This window comes from Chiroxiphia lanceolata, chromosome 4 (genome assembly GCF_009829145.1).
Source record: "Chiroxiphia lanceolata isolate bChiLan1 chromosome 4, bChiLan1.pri, whole genome shotgun sequence".
Lineage (NCBI taxonomy): Eukaryota > Metazoa > Chordata > Aves > Passeriformes > Pipridae > Chiroxiphia > Chiroxiphia lanceolata.
This window is the reverse complement of record NC_045640.1, coordinates 10804559-10824018: the sequence shown is the minus strand read 5'-3', so window position 1 is coordinate 10824018 and position 19460 is coordinate 10804559.

Genomic DNA, 19460 nt, shown 5'->3' with positions numbered 1-19460 from the left:
TGGAAAAACCTTCATAGGCTTCACTGAGGAAGGTAGTGAGAGACTGTGAACTTGTTCTTTTCATCCTTCTCAGTGATCAAGCATTAAAAATAAATTAAAGAGAATAATTCTAGCAAAGAGCTCCAGTAAAAGCAAAAGTTGATAGGTTTGATGTATTGGACTACTAAAGCAGTTGAGAGCAGAACATATTGCATTAGGTTTGATGTTGAAGGGAACAGCCAAACCCTTCTATTAAAAAACTATTCTTTATTCCTCCTGTGCTCCTTCACTCTCCCTCTGCTCCAGTGCACAGTTTAACTCCCAAACTTCGTTAGCAACCTTTGGTGCAATTCCCACCAGGAATGAGCCTCACATTGCAGGGGCCAGTTCCAGTGTGGAATGATGCCAGCTGTGGCAGCCATGGTGTAGGTGCAGCTGTAGGTGCAGGATGCACCTGCACCATGGGACACACACACCAGTGACTCTTGCTTTTCCCATGAAGATGCAGGGCTGGTCACTGTTCCCAGAAGATCTAACTAGAATTTTCCTCAGAGGAAAAACGTGCTGTTTGACAAAAGCTTTTAGGGGGCTTCCACTTGGTAATGATGAGATACTTTTCCATTTCAGTATCAATGGATCAGGCCTTTGCAATCTTATAACAAACCCCAGAGTTGGCTTTTGCTCTAAAATGTTTACAGGTGAGCTAGCAAGAAATCAATATGAAGTGACTCAACTACATCCATTAATTTCAGGAAAGAAAAAGCCCTAAGTGGTATACACTATCCCAGGTGAAAACCAGATGCATAACACCAGCCACCATGCCCCGACAAATACAATTATCCACCCTTCTCATCAGGCATCAGCTTTTACATAAATATATATAAAGGGAATATGAATTGTCAGGGCAGAGATGAACACTTTAAGAACTGAGAGAAAGGTCCCTTTTCATTTCTGAAGAAAACTTATAAAAGATGTTATAAATGGTAAAGAATCTCACCTGCAACAGCAAAAGTTGTGGCCAGTTTCACAAGAAAGGCAGTTAAAAATGTAAACAGATTACCTGCCAGCCTGCAGTCAATAGTACCTGATTTTTCAAATAAGGTATTGAAATGTTGCAAAGATGGAAAATGTTGCAGAAAGTTGCTTTAGCTAGTGGGAAATGAATCAAGATTATTTCATGAACACAGACTACATGATCAACCACACTGAATGCAGTGGAAGACCCTGCTATAAGGAGACGTAGCTGTCCATGGTTTGCACATTGACATGATGCTGGCACTGGGAAATGAAGACAGTCAGTGAGATTTTTTAAGAATTCATTGCAATCATAGAAACCTTCACTGGGATGTCAAAGTTAGTGTTGTCTTTGTTTCTTTAACTACAAAAGATTTTAAAATCACAATATTTGAAAAGTAGTTTGTTCATCAGTGGATTAGAAAAATCAAAGTGGCAGTGAAATAACTGCAGAATAGCCTAAACATGGAAAACATCACCCTTCTCTGGCAATGTGCAAGTTGACTGGGGAAGATCAGGAATTATTTTACCAGCATTAAAGACCTTCCAGTCATTTGATGAGTATGAGAGATTTGCTTAGTAATTAAGGCTTTTCTCTGATATCAGCTGTAATTCACGGAACTATGGGATTCAGCTTTCATAGAGATATTTTCAATCCCTTTCAATCTGTTTCTTTTCAATTCTGTTTCTTATTTGTTTACTAAAATTTTTTAGTTAAGATGTCAATTGGAGTCAGATGGAATGTTTTCCGGATGGTGCATTTTTCAGTTCATTCAATTTGGCCATTTAAAATGTTATTTCATTTCAGCTTTAGATCCTAGATCTGCTAAAATGAAGATTTGCATTTTCTGTAGCATCATGAAACATCTTTTCTTTGCCTTAATCATTTTACCAGTCAGGCCCAGGAAATTCTTAACAAATGTTAATCTCTGGGTTAGCATTTGGCTTTGATAAATGAATTCAGCTGCAACAAAGTAGCCTAAGCAAACAAACTTTTCTGCAGGATCCACGGAATCAGTGGTGTGCTGTTGTATATCCAGTACAGGCAGCTCATAAGGCAGACAGGAATTGCAATGAGGTATTTAAACAAGAAGACGGATCCTCCAAAAATTTAAAATAACTTTTTCAGATTACAGCATTTTCTTCAAACCCATAATTCAAAGGACAGAGCAGTGAAAAAAATGAAAAGATAATAAGAAGGAAAAATATAATGTTTTGGGGTTTAGCCATGAGCTAGAGATAGTCTGGTTGATTGGGAGGCTGGAAGGAAAAACCTTAATGAAAGAAGCTGAGGAGAAATAAACGATAGATGGAAAATAGTGTTCTGAAATGAAGGAATTACATCTGGAAAAGAATTTGTCTAGAACTCTCTCTATCACAAATGAATACCCACAGATCACCCTGCCACATCCCCAACTCTTTGGGAAGTTAAAATCAAATAAATTTAATATAAAAGTTATGGGAGGAAATAGATAAAAACAGTGTCAGGCACTACACAGTCTCCGCTCAGAGAGGAATCCTGCTGCATTCCTCTGGGTTCACTTTGAGAGCAAACACTTTAGTTCTGCTCCAAATAGATGTGCTGAACAATGGTGAAATGGAAGCAGGAGACAAGTGGAGCCAGCAGCTGCACAGCTCAAACCACACAGGCTGGGCTGCTGCAGCACCCAACATCCTCACTGCCCCCAAGCAGGGAAACAAGGGGAAGGTTCTTTAAGGAAGAAGCTGTAGTTTTATGTCCATGAAGAAGGTACTGGTTAAAACTCTGTTAAGTGATTTGCAGCTAAAACGTGCTGAAGATTTATTAAAAGCTCACATAAATTAATGGAATATTTTTTTATTAATTTCCCTGAATTTCTGGTTCTGTTTTAAGCACTGTTATTCTTGACATGCTCACTGTTCCAAGCAAGAAGTATGTTTTTGTAGGTATGGCTGGATGTGCTTGGGTTTTCTTAAAATGCAAGTAATTTTTTTGTCCTCCAACACTCTAACATTTGTGCCTTCTATGGACTCAGCCATCACTAATGAACCCACAATATTTTTTTGAGTGTCTCAAGTGTAGAATTTGCTATTGGTCATAATAATTTGCTTATAGACAAAGTGAATGAGATTCTAGACCTAACTGATACACAAACCAAAGCTCAGAAATCTTGAAAAATAACATAATACTTCCAAAATAAGACTGATGAAGATGCACAGGTATATTTTAAGATAACTACAGGAAGTTTAGTTTCCTGATCACATGATATGATAGAGACAACTCTCATATTTTATCCAGATTAGAAAGATTACATAATGTTCTTTAGTAATCTTACCTTTCCTGCTGAAAATGGCTTCTGAAAGTACCCAGTTCCCAAATTAAAACAAATGCATGAAAGTACTTCCCATCTTTTTGACTATGACAAGTGATGCATTAACTGTACTGATGCAGTATAAGTCTGGTCATGTAGCAAATGTACCCCACCTGGAACATTGCATACAGCTCTGGGGCCCCCTAATTAAGAAAGACATGGACCTGTTGGGGCCAGTTCAGAGGAAGACCCTCTCACAGGAGAGGGCTGGAGCACCTCTCCTTTGGAGACAGGCTGAGAGAGTTGGGGTTGTTCAACCTGGAGAAGAGAAGGCTCTGGGGAGCTTTAGGGCACCTTCCAGTATCTAAAGGGGCCTATAAGGAAGGTGTAGAGAGACTTCTTACAAGGGTGTGTAGTGACAGGACAAGGAGGAATGGCTTTAAACTGACCAAGGGCTCATGTAGATTAGATATTAGGAAGAAATTCTTTACTGTGAGGGTGATCAGACACTGGAATGTGTTGCCCCGAGAAGCTGTGGATACCCTACCCCTGGAAGTGTTCAACATCAGGCTGAATGAGGCTTTGAGCAACCTAGTCTAGTGGAAGGTGTCCATGCTCATGACAAGGGGGTTGGAACTAGATGATCTTCAAGGTCCCTTCCAACCTAAACCATTCTAGAACTCTATGATTCTGTGATTTTCTGATTTGCAAAAAGTTGCTGCCAAGAATAATGGAAGAATCTGTTCCTCATCTCTGTGATGAATTCTGTCAAGTTCAGATTAAACATCAGGAAAAAGTGTCAATAATGTTAATAAAACTCTGTGACAGGTTGCTCAGCTGTAGTACATGCAACATAGCATCCATATCTGAGTACGGGTCAGAATGGTATAAGTACAGAGGTTTCTAGCTTTGGCAGGGAATAGACTAGATGAACTCTGCAGGCTGATATTTCTCCCTGGTTTTCTATGATTTGTATGCTCACTGAATTTCCTAATAAAAACAAGAATAATCTGGGAATAGTTAGGCTGCTGATGTATTGAAGTCACTGGGTAAAATTTTTGCTACCTGTCTATATCCATTTACAATCTTCTGATTTACCCTAAGCTTATAAACCCACCAGGGCATGATCTGCCTTTTTTTCCTTTTTTTTTTCTTTCTTTTTTTCTCTGAGTATACTCACTAGTGTAGTGAATTACAGGATGACAGTACATTAATTGCAGTTATTATAACATATACAATTACTTTATTGATCATCATCATCATCATTGCGGCTGTGGTGCACACTCTGAACCAGTGTTTCGTGGGAAATGAATGCTCCAATGACCAGTACCTTTTCCTGAGGTCAGTGTGGCCAACAGGCTTCTCTATGATTTAGAAACAGCCATCAGAGAGTGCAAACCTGACCGCAAGAGAAAATTATATTGGGGGGAGTCTTTGGGAAATCCCTTCTCAACTAATAAACCTTGAGGGAAGTACACAGTGTGCTGGCTCATGATCATTACTACTGGGATTGTTTGCCCATGGGACTGCTATCAGGTAGAGAAGGCAGGTGAAAAGTCTTTAAATACCAAGCCATGAGAACGGAACTGGAAAGGGAATAGAAGTTCAAAGCAGTGTTTACAGTAACAAGTGCCTGAAACCAGATCAGTATCATTTAAATAGATTAGAAATTTCTAGCTCTGTGCAGGATCTGAGAAAAGTTATTATCTGGAAGACATCCTCTGTTTTTCAGTAATATCTCGACTTAAATAAATCTGTTTGATTCTAGGATGAGCATGACAGGATGCCAGCTCTCAGTGACATCAGCCTTTGTGGTTGGGTTATGCATAAATAATAATAATAATAATATAGATACAAGAAATTTAAACTGGAGCTAGCTGGGAAAGATGCTTTATTTTAACAGAAATATTCAGGTTTCAGAATTTTTTTCATTGTTTTCCAAGAGGAAATGTTTTAAAGCTTCTCCTGATGAAACAAGAAAGATTTGTGAAAAATTAAGCAGAACCCCAGTATGTGGGGAAGTACCAGACTCAGGCTTCTGATTGGAATTCCCTGTGGACAACTTTATGTTTCTGACAGAAGGTAGTATTAGTGAACATTTTTAGCATTGATAGCTCGAATCAAAATTATTAAATGTGAAGCAAATAAAGTGTTCTGTTCAATCTTCACTGGAGGAGTATTGCTTCATCCACTGGGACAGCAGTAGTTTTTTTTCTAACTGAAATATGGCCTAAAATATATTTTGAAATACATGTATCAGTTTGTGGGGTTTTATTATCATTATGTTTTATTTCACAGATAGATGTTTTAATCTTGCGTTTTATTGGAAGTTTCAGTCTTCTTTTCATGCTTTCCTAAGTATCTGAGCTCAAGTAGATATTTTCAGCTTTAATTTAATCTTATAATTATTCTACACTGGGAGAATACCACTGACCTGTAGTCCTGATACAGAGTGTTAAATTATGATCCAAACCAGGTATCATTTGCTTTAATAGGTGTACAAGAACATAAACATTTGAGTGGATTCACTTCTCTTAAGGCATCTATGACATAGACATTTATGTCTGTGTCATCCTAAAATCCAATTTCTGTCCAGAGGAAGGAAATCTATCTGACCAAATATAGGTGCTTATTTTAGAATGAGATAATTGATATCTGAAAAGCCCATTGACTGAAAGAAGATCCTAGGATTGCTTGGAAGTCTGCAGACATGTACCACTTCACTAGCTGAAGCCACCTTTTAAAGGCCATGTCTGAGACTAAACTCTTATCCAGACACATGGAAATAAAAGCCCTGAGGAGTCCACAGTTTGTAGCCCTGGTCCAGCTGGCTCCTGTACACCCAGAGTCTGGTAGATAAACCAAAAAGTTAAAGTATGGGAAAAAGACACTTTATTATCCTTCCTACTTCACCAAAAGATGCTAAATATGCTAATATTCTGGGTTGGTCATGTTTCTTTCAGCGTGGAATCTCACACTGCAACTCACTGTGCAGCCTTGGGTAGTCAGAGCGTTACACAGCAGCCATCCCACGGCCTCTGCAGAGCAACTCATGCCAGAATGAGAGTCCACACTTTGTATCAGTCTGACTCCCTAACTGAGCCACCTTGCCAGCATTCACATTCTATTAAGGAACACCTTCTAATTGTTTCATTCTTGATTAAACTGCCTTGGACATACATTAAAATTTGTACTTTGGAGTAAGTTTAATTTTGAATGATCGATTTATCCAAATCCCTCTTATGTCAATCAGCAACTTTCCTTTCTAGAAAATTAAACCCACAATTTAGAAATCTCAGCATTTGAGGGGTGTTTACAATTGCAGTTAAGATTTTATCACTCTCAGTAAGAAATAAGTTAGTAAGAGTCTTGAGACTACAAACTTCAGTGAGTTTCTAGCAGTCTGCTCCCTTGCTGCAGGGCTCTGCACTACTTAGTACAGTCTAAATTCCATAGGTTCTTAGCATACCTCATTATGATATTACAGTAATGCTGCAGAATAGTGCATTAAAGCAGCCAAGATTAAGGAATCTTGAATGCCAATGATCAAGGCAACTCAAATTGCTGCAGTGAATGTAGACCCTGCTTGAATGTGTACAGGAATCTCAAATGCAGTTGAGCATCATTCAGTTGGTTTTCCAAAGAGTTTGCCTTTGCACTACAACCTTCCATATGGTGGCAACTAAGGGAGTAGTCTTTACCGACAGAAGAAAGTGCCCAGCAGGAGTACCGAAGATTTACTGTCCTCAGAAGGAAACTGCTGGGGAATAAGAGACAGCAGTCCTTCAGTACTGAAACTCAGGTCCTCTCTAGCAGGTTACTATCAAAAATGGTGGTCTCCGAAGCCTTTCATGACCCTCCTTCTAGTGGCTGCCAAGCTTCTCAAGGTCTGATCATGATCCAGCACCTTGCTTTGTTCCTTGAAATACCAATTTTCATCTCAAGGCAGGAGTTGGTATTAAAGTTGATGCCCTTGCTAATGATGACTGTGATGTAATTATCAGTGCTGCGCTGACTGAAAGTGCCAATTTATTCACATAGTTCTGAAGAGTTTGAAACTTTTTCTCTTTATTCCAGCTATATCTGCTGTCCTAATGAAATATTTATCCCTAAAAACTTGAGTTCTAAGTATCCTTTGACCCTAATTGCCATTGGGAATCTTCATCGTTAGAGACATTCAAAACTTACGTGGACAAGGTGATCCATCTTTTAATACAGCTTTGCTCTGAACAGAAGGTTGAACTAATTGGTATCCAGAAACTCCTTCTATTCCATAAAAATCTGTGACTTTATAAGGCTTAAACCTGATAGGTTTCAAATCTGTCCTTCTTAACTCTTTGTATTGAAGAATCTGGCCAAAGGTTTGGATTCTGGTACTAGCCTGATTGTCTGAAAAAAGGCAGATTCTCAGAAAGTTGTGAGGAAATATAAAGCAACATGAGCTGAATTGCAAAGGATACTGTGAGGTTCCTTTTAACTACCTTGGGCTTCCCAAGTGGAGAATGAATTTCCAACTGGAGATGGTTTTACCCTCAGTGAAAAGAAGAGTTTGATAGAGAAATGCAGGTTAAGAGATGCATTCAGTCCAGAGAATATATATAAAATGCATATATACAGTAAGATATGGAGCAGCATGGCTTGAAGAGGTATATGTGTCATATGTGATAATGCCACTCCCTCATGCTAGAAACAGATTTGGGTATGGGAGGCAGTGCTGTAACTTGTCATGCCTGTATTATGTGCAGATATGTTTGGGGATGATGGTAGGACACAGAGAAAGAACTTTATCAGAGGATCGAGGCATGACTTTATTTTAACAGAGGATCACATACACAATCTTCAACTGCAACACCTATTTGTATTTCCCCAGCAGAAAATAAAACACCCTGGGTTACATTTGAAGGAAATTTATAGTCAGCTTCAAATAAGAGTCTTCTAAACTGCTAATACATCTTTTACACCACTGGAGTTGCAAGGGAGCTTTCATTTTCTGTAAGTATTTTTGAGTCTGATACTGTGGATTTATAATATCCATATCATATTTAGCATGCTTTTTAATAGTTCAAATATTTTCTTATTTGAAAAAAAACTCCAGTGCAGCAAGGGTAGTTGAGATTTTTGCTTTAACTAATGTTTTATTTCATCTAAAATTAATGATGACTAGTGAGGGCTTATTCATACAGTAAAGTGTAATTAAAAATGATGCAGTGATTTGGGTTATTCTCTATGGTCCTGATTCTGCAAATACACATGAGACTAACTTTATGCAAAACAGTTTTTATGCCAAGTTCCACAGAAATATTCAAGCATATAAAAAGACCCAGAAGAAGAAGTAGTGTTTTTAAAATCAAGATATATACAGACCCGTTCTAGTGCTCAGGATGTTCTGTAGCATTTATAGTGCTCTTACTGAACACGTTTACCTGCTCAGCATCAGTAGGAATCAGTGTTCTTAGTTTATAGAAAGAAAACCAAATGTCATGTCTCCAGCAAGGACAGGATTTGAGAAGGGGGAATCAATGAATGACTGTTTGTTAATCAAGATTAATTGATACCTGTGGCTTTGATTTAAATTAAAATAACAGGATGAAATTCAACCCACCGTTGCCAATACAGGAGCTTATGAAGCCAAGAAGATTTCACTCAGCTCACACTCCAAATGCCTCATGGGAATAAAAAAAAATTAAGAAATCTAATGTTAGACATTTATAGATCTTGGCTTACATCTTCTTGTAGTGCAAATCAATTTGGCCTGGAATTTATTGGATGAAATATGCTTCCTGACACTTTGTAGAGGATGGAAACTACAAAAAAATTTACATCTGATAATATGACCTGTCAAAGAGCATCAATTTAAAAATTTTGTCCATAAATTGCAGTAGAATTTACTGATGAGGATATTAGGAATTTTTATGTCAGTCAGTAATGACCTTTTGCTGAGGTATTTCTAGCAGTCTGTATCATGTACAGAACCAGATGTTGAATGCCATGTGGTGGTGTATGAGCTCTGATCTAGAAGGCATGAACCAGTCCCACTCTAGTGAGTCTGGTTGGGAGTGGTCAATAATAACTTTATCTAAATGGCCTTAAATAAGTGGATAGCCCCTGTAAAACACTCAAGAGACCAGGCAAAATTAGTACAACTGTCCACATCAGATTGTGTAGGTGTGGCTGATATGTCCTCACATCAGCTGCTTGGACCTTAGCTAAAAAATTATGTAAAATTCTATTAAGCAAAAAAGAGTGAAATGATGGATTTCTATTGAGAAGCATCTGATTTCATTCCACAAGCAAAATATCAGTTTGAATAAGCACAAGTTTTTAAGACAGAAACATGTCAGTGGGTTTTACCAATCTAGAAATCTGTTGGATGAGATAATTTGTATAGAGTAACATGTAAATCTCTCTCCAAAGGCTGCCTTGTTTTTGAGTAGGTCTCCATTATCTTCTAACGATTAAAAAAATCTACACAATGAAGAACTAGAAGAGAAAAAAAACCACTTTTTTGTGCAGTAACTGACATAGCTGAAAAAGATACCTCACTGATAAAATAATGCTTTTTATTTATCTTCTATTTCTCATTTTCAGTAGATTTTACATACCATCTCCATTCTTGAAAAAAATGAGTTTTGCCTCCAGTCTATGTAATCAATATGTTTAGATTCCTCATCTAAGGTACATATTTAGCCTCCTGCGAGTCCTAAGAAAATAAAGGAAGCCCTTACTAGCTACAGGTATTCCAACAGTCTCCTGTGTAGTTTTCTTTGTTTCTAGCAGCTCCCATGGAGTCAAATATTTAGCCTTGTCAGACTGAGGCATATGGTTAATTTATATTAATGCTATTGTGAGCTATTCGTGCATCAGAGAAACACATCTTCATGTTTTTAACTTTGCATTTGCTTTCACTCTCCAAGAAAAGTTTGAAGGGATTCTGCCTGTGTACAAAAAATTAACACTAACTGAAGATATATTTTATTCTATAAAAATGTTTTTTAGTACATTTTTTTCCTCATGGGTCAGTTGTGTCAGCCTGTCCCCTTGTCTTCTTCCCTCTTTTACATGATTAATTGTAACTGGATTAGGCTTCATCCTAATTGGTTGATGTAGCCTAATCCAGATTCTATTTCACCAAATCCTTGAGAAAGTGACTGAATGGGGAAAAAAAAGGAAAAAAAGGAAAAAAAGAAAAAGAAGAATAAAGTAGGGAGTCTTCCTGAATTGATTTCTAGTGGGAAAAGAAAAAAAAAAAGGACCTAGGACCAGAGACCAAAGCTGTAGCTCTCTCTCTACCTCACATCTGGTACACCTTCCACTGGACCAAAGTTAGGTCACTACTTGCCTGCTGAGCACCCAAGTGTACACGTTTGCTGCCCAATGGTTCAGCTTCATGAGCAGCAGTGTTGGAGCTCTCCAGACATGTGTGCTCAAGGTGGGCTCAGCCCTCTCAGCCCATCTATCCCATATTGTAAATAAGCACCAAAACTCTAATATGGGAAACCTGTGTCCCATGGGGCACAGTCACTGCCTTCCCATTTGCAAAAGATGCAAAAGATGACATTTAGAAAAATGTGACTTTCGCAATAGTGTTTGTAAAGAACCCAGGCCTTGGTACTTTCCTATGGCCACCTGTTGCCTTGCTGAGGACGCTCCTCTACTGTCATATGCTTCTAGCCATGTGTTCTCTGCCTAAAATAATAAGCTGTGCATGAAAACATATTCTGAAATGAGACCAGATTCCCTGAAGCTATTGTATCAAATTCAGGAGCACACCCAACAACCTGCCAGCATCTATCTTTCACTTCTGTGATGTCTATGAAAATCAAAGTCTGAGTCCAAAGCATTGAATTAGCATTAGAAATTCCTAGGGAGATCACGTTTCATGAATTCAATGTTTAGCTCTTTGGTGAAGTGAGGTGTTCCATATAAAACAGATCTAACTTAAACATTTCTGAGGATCAAGAACATACCTCTGCAAAAAGCAGGTCCAGTGCCTTTAATGCTGCCTTTTTTCATCAGATCTTATCCTTCTAACCTTAGTTTCCAGACAACACATCTTATTATGTCTCAATTTGCTGTACTGAAGGACCTCTATTACGAGATTTCTGTTCTCCTGTCAGTACTTACAAACCTACATGAAGTCATCCCCTTAATCTTCTCTGCATAAATCTAAGCCAGCAGAGCTCTGTGCTTGTATCAGTATAAGGAAAAAATTTCAATCTTTTCATCCTTCACGTGTGCCTTCTCTGTACTGTCTGTTCTTGAACAAAATCCTTCTTGGAAGAACTTTCTTGTTTTCACATCCATGGTGTCCCACTAGTGAAATTCTCACTGTAAAATTCACTTGTAGTTCTTAACATTTCAGGTCTTTTCCAAAGAGTGGAAATACTTGGAAACACCATAAAACAGTCATGACAAGCACTCATCTTCATGTCTCTATCTGCCATGACCTCCAAGACCTCTTCAGCCACGGTGAACATGGCCAATGTTCAACTTCCTTGGGTTTTAGTGCCAGACTTTCTGTGGGACATGTCATTTTCACAGCTTATAGCACTCACAGTTTTATCTCACCTGTCAATCTTTTCTGCAGATTGCTAAGAAAAATGCTAAATAGTATCATGCTCATTGGCCAATTGTACTTAGAGATCCACGTGATAAGTTTTCAATTAAGGTTTAAAAGCACCCAATTAATGTGCATTTTGTTTATTTTGCAATATTTAATGGAAGATATGGTCTCAAGTTATGGAAGGCTCTGTGTTTGCATCAACACTAATTCTTTTTCAACCAAATTTATGACCTCATTGAGAGGATACATCAAGTTAACTAGCACAACCTATTGACAATGAATCTTTGGAAATGAGAAATAATCTTATTACCCCCTCCTTGCTTTGGCCATTCTTTAGAGCTGAAAGGCCTGGTAGGCCCACCACATTGTGCACTTTATCTTTTTCAGATTTTCTTGCAACATTGGCTTCCTTTCAATTTTCTGAAACTAGATTACTGTTTTAAGTTTTATTGAAAATCAGTGTTAAGGATACAGAGAAGTACTCAAACAACATTTCAAAGCTCTCTGATGCAAGCTATCCAGACCTACTGATATAAAAACATCTAACTTAACTAGCTGCTTTTTAACATTTCTTTCACTCACTGTCAGAATAGAAAACACACTGGCATTGTCATCATCATCACTAGATGTGCTGCCATTACAGCATATTGACTGTTCTACAAAGCCCAAAACAGAAACATGTAGAGAAGCTTGTCTTCTCTGCCATACCGTAGACAATTCTATAAACATAACCTACAATTTGAGAAAACCCCCTCACTTCTTTACATATTCCTTTGTTCCAAATTTACTAGCACAATGTTCTCTTTGTCCTGAAGTTTTCTGACCCTGTAGTTTTCCTTGTGCCGTTACCAGTTATTAAATTTTTATATCCTAATTTATATTCCTCAATATTTGTTTCTTCTTACTTTCTTTTATGATCTATGCAATGCATGTGATTCATTCATTAATATTATTATTATTACTACTGTCTCATTTTACTGCCTAGGTCTGACTTTTTAGCTGGGGTGACTTCATTTTCAGCCACAGGGCTTTAACTATTTTAACTTTATTTCTATTCATGTTTTTTTATTTGCGTTTTTTACCTCCAACTGATGTGATCAAAGCTGTCCTCATGTTTGTGACGCTGTGAAACTGCTCATATAAAGCAGAGAGCTCACAGATGCAGAGCATATGATCAAATCATGAGCACTTGAAGCTATATCTACATAGAGCTATCCAGCATCACACAGACCTTACTTGGAACAGGTGGATTGTGTGATGATTTGGAGCAGTATTCCCCATGTTCACATTTTAATGTTAAATGTTATCTTTTTTTAGGCAGCAGCTGTGTTCTGAACAGCAACAACTGCAAGACTTCTTCAGTAGTCGCTGTGAAATATTCTGGCAAGGTGCAAAACAAGCTGGCTCAGGCACAGTTGCTTTGCAAGGAGGCAAATACTGACGAGTGAGGGTGTAACACTGAAGTTCCCTTTATTCTGGTACCATTTACCAGCTGCAGAAGCTCAAGAGCAAGACCAGACACACAGCTTGGTAGTACACAACCATCATCTCATTTATTCCTATACATGTAATGAGTTGAAATTAGCCATTATCAGCCTGACCTTAACATGCTCACACCCCACTACTGGGCACCCAATGAGTCCGTGCCAACCAGCCAGTCACCAATATCCTGATCTTTGAAAAGGGAGCATACTTGGTCTTTCTGTGTTGCTATTTTCCCTCCTCTTTTATTTTTTTTCTCTTCTATTAGCAACTTCATGGCTTATGTAAGTACCTTTTTTTTGAATACTGCATGATTTCTCTCCTTTGGTATGAACTATTACTGAGGAGTATCAACTCCTCAGTCTCACCTCCCTTTGTTTTGACTCCCTTATTTTGCATGGTTCAGCAACCTACATGCTTTCTTGCTTTGAGTAAGGTGAGAGCTCATCACAAGCCTCTTTTAGCAAAGCTAGGCTCTGTGCTTACCAGAGCTGAGACAATCTTCCTCAAAGCACAGAGATTCCAGTGTGCTCCCACACTCCCACTTGAGAAATTCAGTGAGGTTCTAGGAACCTTGCTTCAACATATAACATATACCCTCAATCTGAGCATCAGTAGGGCCTGACCTTAGTGAGAGACAGCAGATCACAGCTTCATTGAGTTATGAACTCTGTGACAAGTAAAGTATTGTGATTCAGTGGCATCTCCCTGGAAAGAGGAGCTGGGAGCTGAAAGTCTGTGAAAGCACTGTCCTCCAACCTCCACATCCACTCACACACAGAGAACTGCATTCAGCTGCCTTATTGCAGCCCAACCACACTGAGCTGTGTCAGCCTGATGGATTGTGGAGGAAACATGATTGCACTGCCTCCATGCCACAGACAAACTCCAGAGTACAATGTTCACAACTTCATGAGGGGAAAGTCCTGCTTATTAAACCTGAATTCCTTTTATGACAAGGTAAGCCACCTACTTGATCAGGGGAAGCCAGCTGATGTAATCTTTTTGGATTTCAGCAAAGCTTTCAATACTATCTCTCACAGTACCCCTCTGGACAAGCTGTACAGCCCACAGCTGGATAAACACATCATGGGTTGGGTGACAATTGGCTCACAGGTCGAGCACAGAGGGTAACAGTGAATGAGGAAACATCAAACTGGTGACCTGTCACTAGTGGGGTTCCACAGGGCTCCAGCCTGGGCCCTGTGCTCTTCAACATACTCATAAATGACTTGGACACGGGACTGGAGGGAGTACTAACGCAAGTTTGCAGAAAACACAAAACTGGGAGGAGCTGTTGACTCCCTCAAAGGTGAGGAGGCCCTGCAGAGAGACCTCAACAAATTAGAGGACTGGGTAATCACCAACCACAGGAAGTTCTACAAGGGCAAGTGCTGGATTCTGCACCTGGGATGGGGCAAACTCGGATGTACAGACAGACTGGGGAATGAGATGCTGGAAAGCAACGCTGTGGAAAGAGACCTGAGGGTCCCGGTCAATGGCAAGTTGAATATGAGTCAGCAGTGCCCTGGCAGCCAGGAGGGCCAACCATGTTCTGGGGGGCATCAGGCAAAGCATCACCAGCCAGTCAAGGGACGGGATTGTCCCACTCTGCTCTGCACTGGGGCGGCCTCACCTTGAATACTGTGGCAGTTTTGGGTGCCACAATATGAGAAAGATATTAAGCCACTAGAGAGTGTCCAAAGGAGGTCAGTGAAGATGGTGAAGGGCCTTGTGGGGGAGCCACTGAGGGCACCAGTGACAGGACCCAAGGGAATGGCCAGAAGTTGTGTAAAGGGAGGTTTAGGTTGGATATTAGGGGCAGGTTCTTCACCTGGAGGGTGGGTGGATGCTGGAAGAGGCTCCTCAGGGAAGTGATCACAGCAGCAAGCCTGACAGAGTTCAAGAAGCATTTTCACGATGCTCTCAGGCGCAGGATGTGACTCTTGGGAATGGTCCTGTGCAGGGCTAAGAGTTGGACTTGATGATCCTTGAGGGTCCCTTCCAGCTCAGCATATTCTATGATTCTGTGAACTCCTAGGGCTTTTGAACTGTGTGATAATTCCTCTTCAGCTGTCGAGAATTCCCTAGTATAGAATTCCCTTGTGATAGGGACAACATTTTAGGATTAAATATTATCAGAATTAAATGTCTAAGGATATTTGGCAGAATGAGATTATCAGTATATAACACTCAGACTGAGATTCCTTCCAATAACAAACCTTTTAGCTTGCACTTTATAGGTAAATATAAAGCCCTTCAGCTTGTCCTCAAGTCTTTGATCTATGGTCTATGTCCTACCTGTTAGGACATTGACTTTTAAAAAGTCATTAAGTGTTTGAATCTGAGCTGGAAGTGATTCAAGCTGACAGTATAATTTTTGACATAGAATAACACTTTACCTCCCTCTTTGTCCACTCATCCCTTCCTAAACAGGTAATAGGAGAAGAAGAAGCACTCTAGTCATGCAGATCTTCTTATCACGCTTTATTCTTACCCACAAGTGTGAATTTATGCTCAGAAATGCATTCTAATTTCTGTTATTACACAGGTCACCAGTATTGCTGCGTGGGAAATTAGCACATTTATCTCCTCTTATCCCTGGGTGCCTTGATTAATTTTGTTCTTGGTATCTCGATATTATGCTAACTTAGTGCTTATTTATCCTCTTCTCTTTTATTAATTGCGTACCTTCCTAATTATCCTCCCTGTCTGCCCCCTTAAGCAGTGAGTTGCAGGTTGCCCAAAAAGTTCACTTGCCTCTAAATAGAGATTAGTTTTGCACAAAATCTCTCTTCCACAAAAATCCTCAATTTAACTGACTTTACAACCCCCCCCAGCAGTTCACTTCCATGGCCTTACACACTGCTTCTTTCAGAGACGGTCTCTGGATATGGTCCTTACATATTCAGCATCCCTCCAGGTTCTTTGTGAGTCATCTGCAGTCTGTGCATCCAGGATTTGGTCTTAGAGTGCTTAAAGGTTGCATCAAACAGCAGAAATACCATGGGATATTTCTCTGTTTACAACCATATTGCTCTGTCAAGGTAATTTCTGTAGTTTCTCCAAATAACTAGTAAGGCCTGAGTGCTATGTAGAATTCATTCCTCATGTCCTCTGCACTTTGACAGTCCTAGCACAGCCATGTTCATTCTGTTCATCTCCTTGTGGAAGCCATCTCACCCTCATGCCTCTGGATGGTACAACATGCAAAGCTACCCCTTGTCTGTCTCGTGTTTTCCATCCCTGACCAATCTGGTTTCTGCTAAGCTATTGACACTTCCAAAATCTTAGCTTCAATTTATCTGATCATCTCTACTGACTGTGTTTGTCCCTGCTAGCTTCAGTTTTCATATGCTGTAGGTCCCTTCTGAATTCAAGAAGAAATAAAACCTGACCTGTCCATTCACACTTACTGATCCTTTTCTGTCTACAACATATGAGATATAGAATTATGTCTGGAGGGAAAATATCTTACTCTGCTTCTCAAGTTTTCCTGTGAAATATTTGGTGCCTTGCTTTTTCTTCTTGTCCCCTTTTCTTTGGGGAGCAGATATTTCACCACTGAGCAGATGGAGGGTTTGGAGATTGCATCCTGACAGTATAAACATACCTTAACAGGCTCCTTCTGCTAAGTCAGGGCTCACTGCCCCATTCCATAACACAGAGAGGCAACACATAGAAATCTAAGAGAAGCCAAACCCCACCACCCAGCAGTTGTCTCTTCCAAGTACTGATTGCTGTGCCTACAAAAACACCCTTATCTGCTCCAGCTGTTTATAAGTGACTTATAATAGCCCGCTCTGTGAGACACAAATTGCTGCAACCAGATGTTCGGGCAACAGTAAAAAGTGGAAAAATAATTTAATATAGATGTCTGTACTTTCAGATTCCTTACATCTCTTGTTAGATACAGACTGTATCTATGCAAAGGAGCAGATCCCTGTTGCTGTGCTGTCCTTATTCCTGAATATGCATTGCAGCTGTGTCCTGAATGCCTGTCACGATAAGGTCAGAGTGGGCTCCATCCTGCAGTGTGCCCTGGTTTGCTCTGAGAGGAACACAGAGCACACGGACAGAAATGGCACCCTCTTTGCTTATTTACATTGTCTTTGTCACATTCATATTTGCTTCTGCTGGCTTTGGTACCCTTCTGTTCACCCAACACTCTTCTGTGCAGAATCAAATCAAATGTATGTCACACTTTATACACATCTGACATCTGGAAGTCTCATGAGGTTAGACAAGACCAAGTGCAAGGTGCTACACCTGGGTTCGGTCAGCACCCAGTATCAATCCAGGCCGAGGGATGAACAGATCAAGTGCAGCCCTGCTGAGAAGGACTTGGGGCTGCTGGTGAATGAGAGGCAATGCTGGGACATGAGCCAGCAATGTGCACTTGCAGCTCAGAAAGCCAGCTGTGTCCTGGGCTGCATCAAAAGCAGTGGGGGCAGCAGGTTGAGAGAGGGGATTCTGTTCCTCTCCTGAGAACCCGCCTGGAGTACTGCATCCAGCTCTGGGGTCCCCAGCACAGGAAGGACATTGAGTTATTGGAGTGAGTCCAGAGGAGGTTACCAAGTTGATTAGGTGGATGAAACACCTCTTCTAAATCAAAGGCTAAGAGAATTGGGCTTTTTTAGCCTGGAAAAGAGAAGGCTTCAGAGTGACCTCATTGTAGCCTTCTAGTACTTGAAGGGAGCCTAGAAGAAAGAGAAAGAGTGTTTAGGAGAGCATGTAGTGACAGGACAACCAAGATGGCTTCAAACTGAAAGAGAGTAGGTTTAGATTAGATGTTAGCAAGAAACTCTTTACTGTGACAGTGGTGAGGCACTGGCATATGTTGCCAGATAGGTTGTGGATGCCCCATTCCTGCAAGTGTTTAAAGCCAGGTTGGATGGGGAACTGAGTAACCTGGTTGGGTGGAAAGTGCCCCTGCCCATGGCTGGAGGTTGGATCTAGATTGATCTTTAAGGTCCCTTCCAACCTAGGCATCCTATGGTCCTATGATACACTTTTATTTTATATATAGGCATTTGGGGAGGTGCCATTTTTCTATTCCCTCATTACAACCACCTGTAGTTATTTGTTGGGCAGTTGAAAGTAGAGATGAGAAATCTTTGCTCCAGATAATGATCAGATTTTCAGGCAAGTAATTTTTGTTAACTTGAATGGGAAAAGCTTGCCTAATTTTCATAGATTACATACTTGAGAACCACAGTTTCTGTTTGGTATGCACAGCAAACACAGAAGGTCTGAACCCAGGTGTGTGACAATTACTAGGTGTACAGCACAAAAGAGTAGTGTCTGGCTGTGGTGGAGACAGGAATCGTGATAGAGATTACCCTTTGGAGCACATGGAGACAATAAACCAGCCAGCCTTCCAGAGAGAGGTTAAGTAGTTGATCCTAAGAGCAATCCTCTTTATGTGAAAATGCTATCAGTCACTGCTGTGGTATTCACAACCATGCAGGGGTGCTGACTGCAAAACAGACCTCCTAATAACCTTATAGTTCTTAGCTGAGTAGCTCTATGTTAACAGCTGAACAGTTCAGATTTTCTATCTTTGGAGACCTGTACCCTTGTTTGGCACACCCAAAAACATTCATTCAGGAAGCAGCTCCTGCCATAAGGAAAATCAGGAGATGTGAGAGACCTGTCATCCTACTAGAAGAAGAATAATCCTTCAACTCTTCTCCATTTAAGATATATTTCTGCTTTTTTAGGAGTCACTTAGTCATGGGAGATTAAACATATGCCATATGCATATGTAATGCTGTTCCAGGGATTTAATGGGAGCAGACTGATTAAATCCTATCAAGGATACTGTTGTCATCAGCACTGTGTCTTGAGATAATGAACTTGACACTGAAGTAGAATCCATCACTCCACTATTGAATTATTATAGCTTAGGGGTTGTTACCAAAAATTAAAAGGCAACTCACCATATGTCTACAGTAGGCATATGACATGAGTCTAAAATCCTACCCTTATCTGGGTCTTAGTCATCAGGTATCAAACTATAAGAGGAATATTAGAATTTACCACTCTGAACCATTTCTATGGTACAGCACTGCTATTGTTTTTTTAAGCATGGACAAAAGGAATGATACATCCTGTCTTTCAAAAAACCA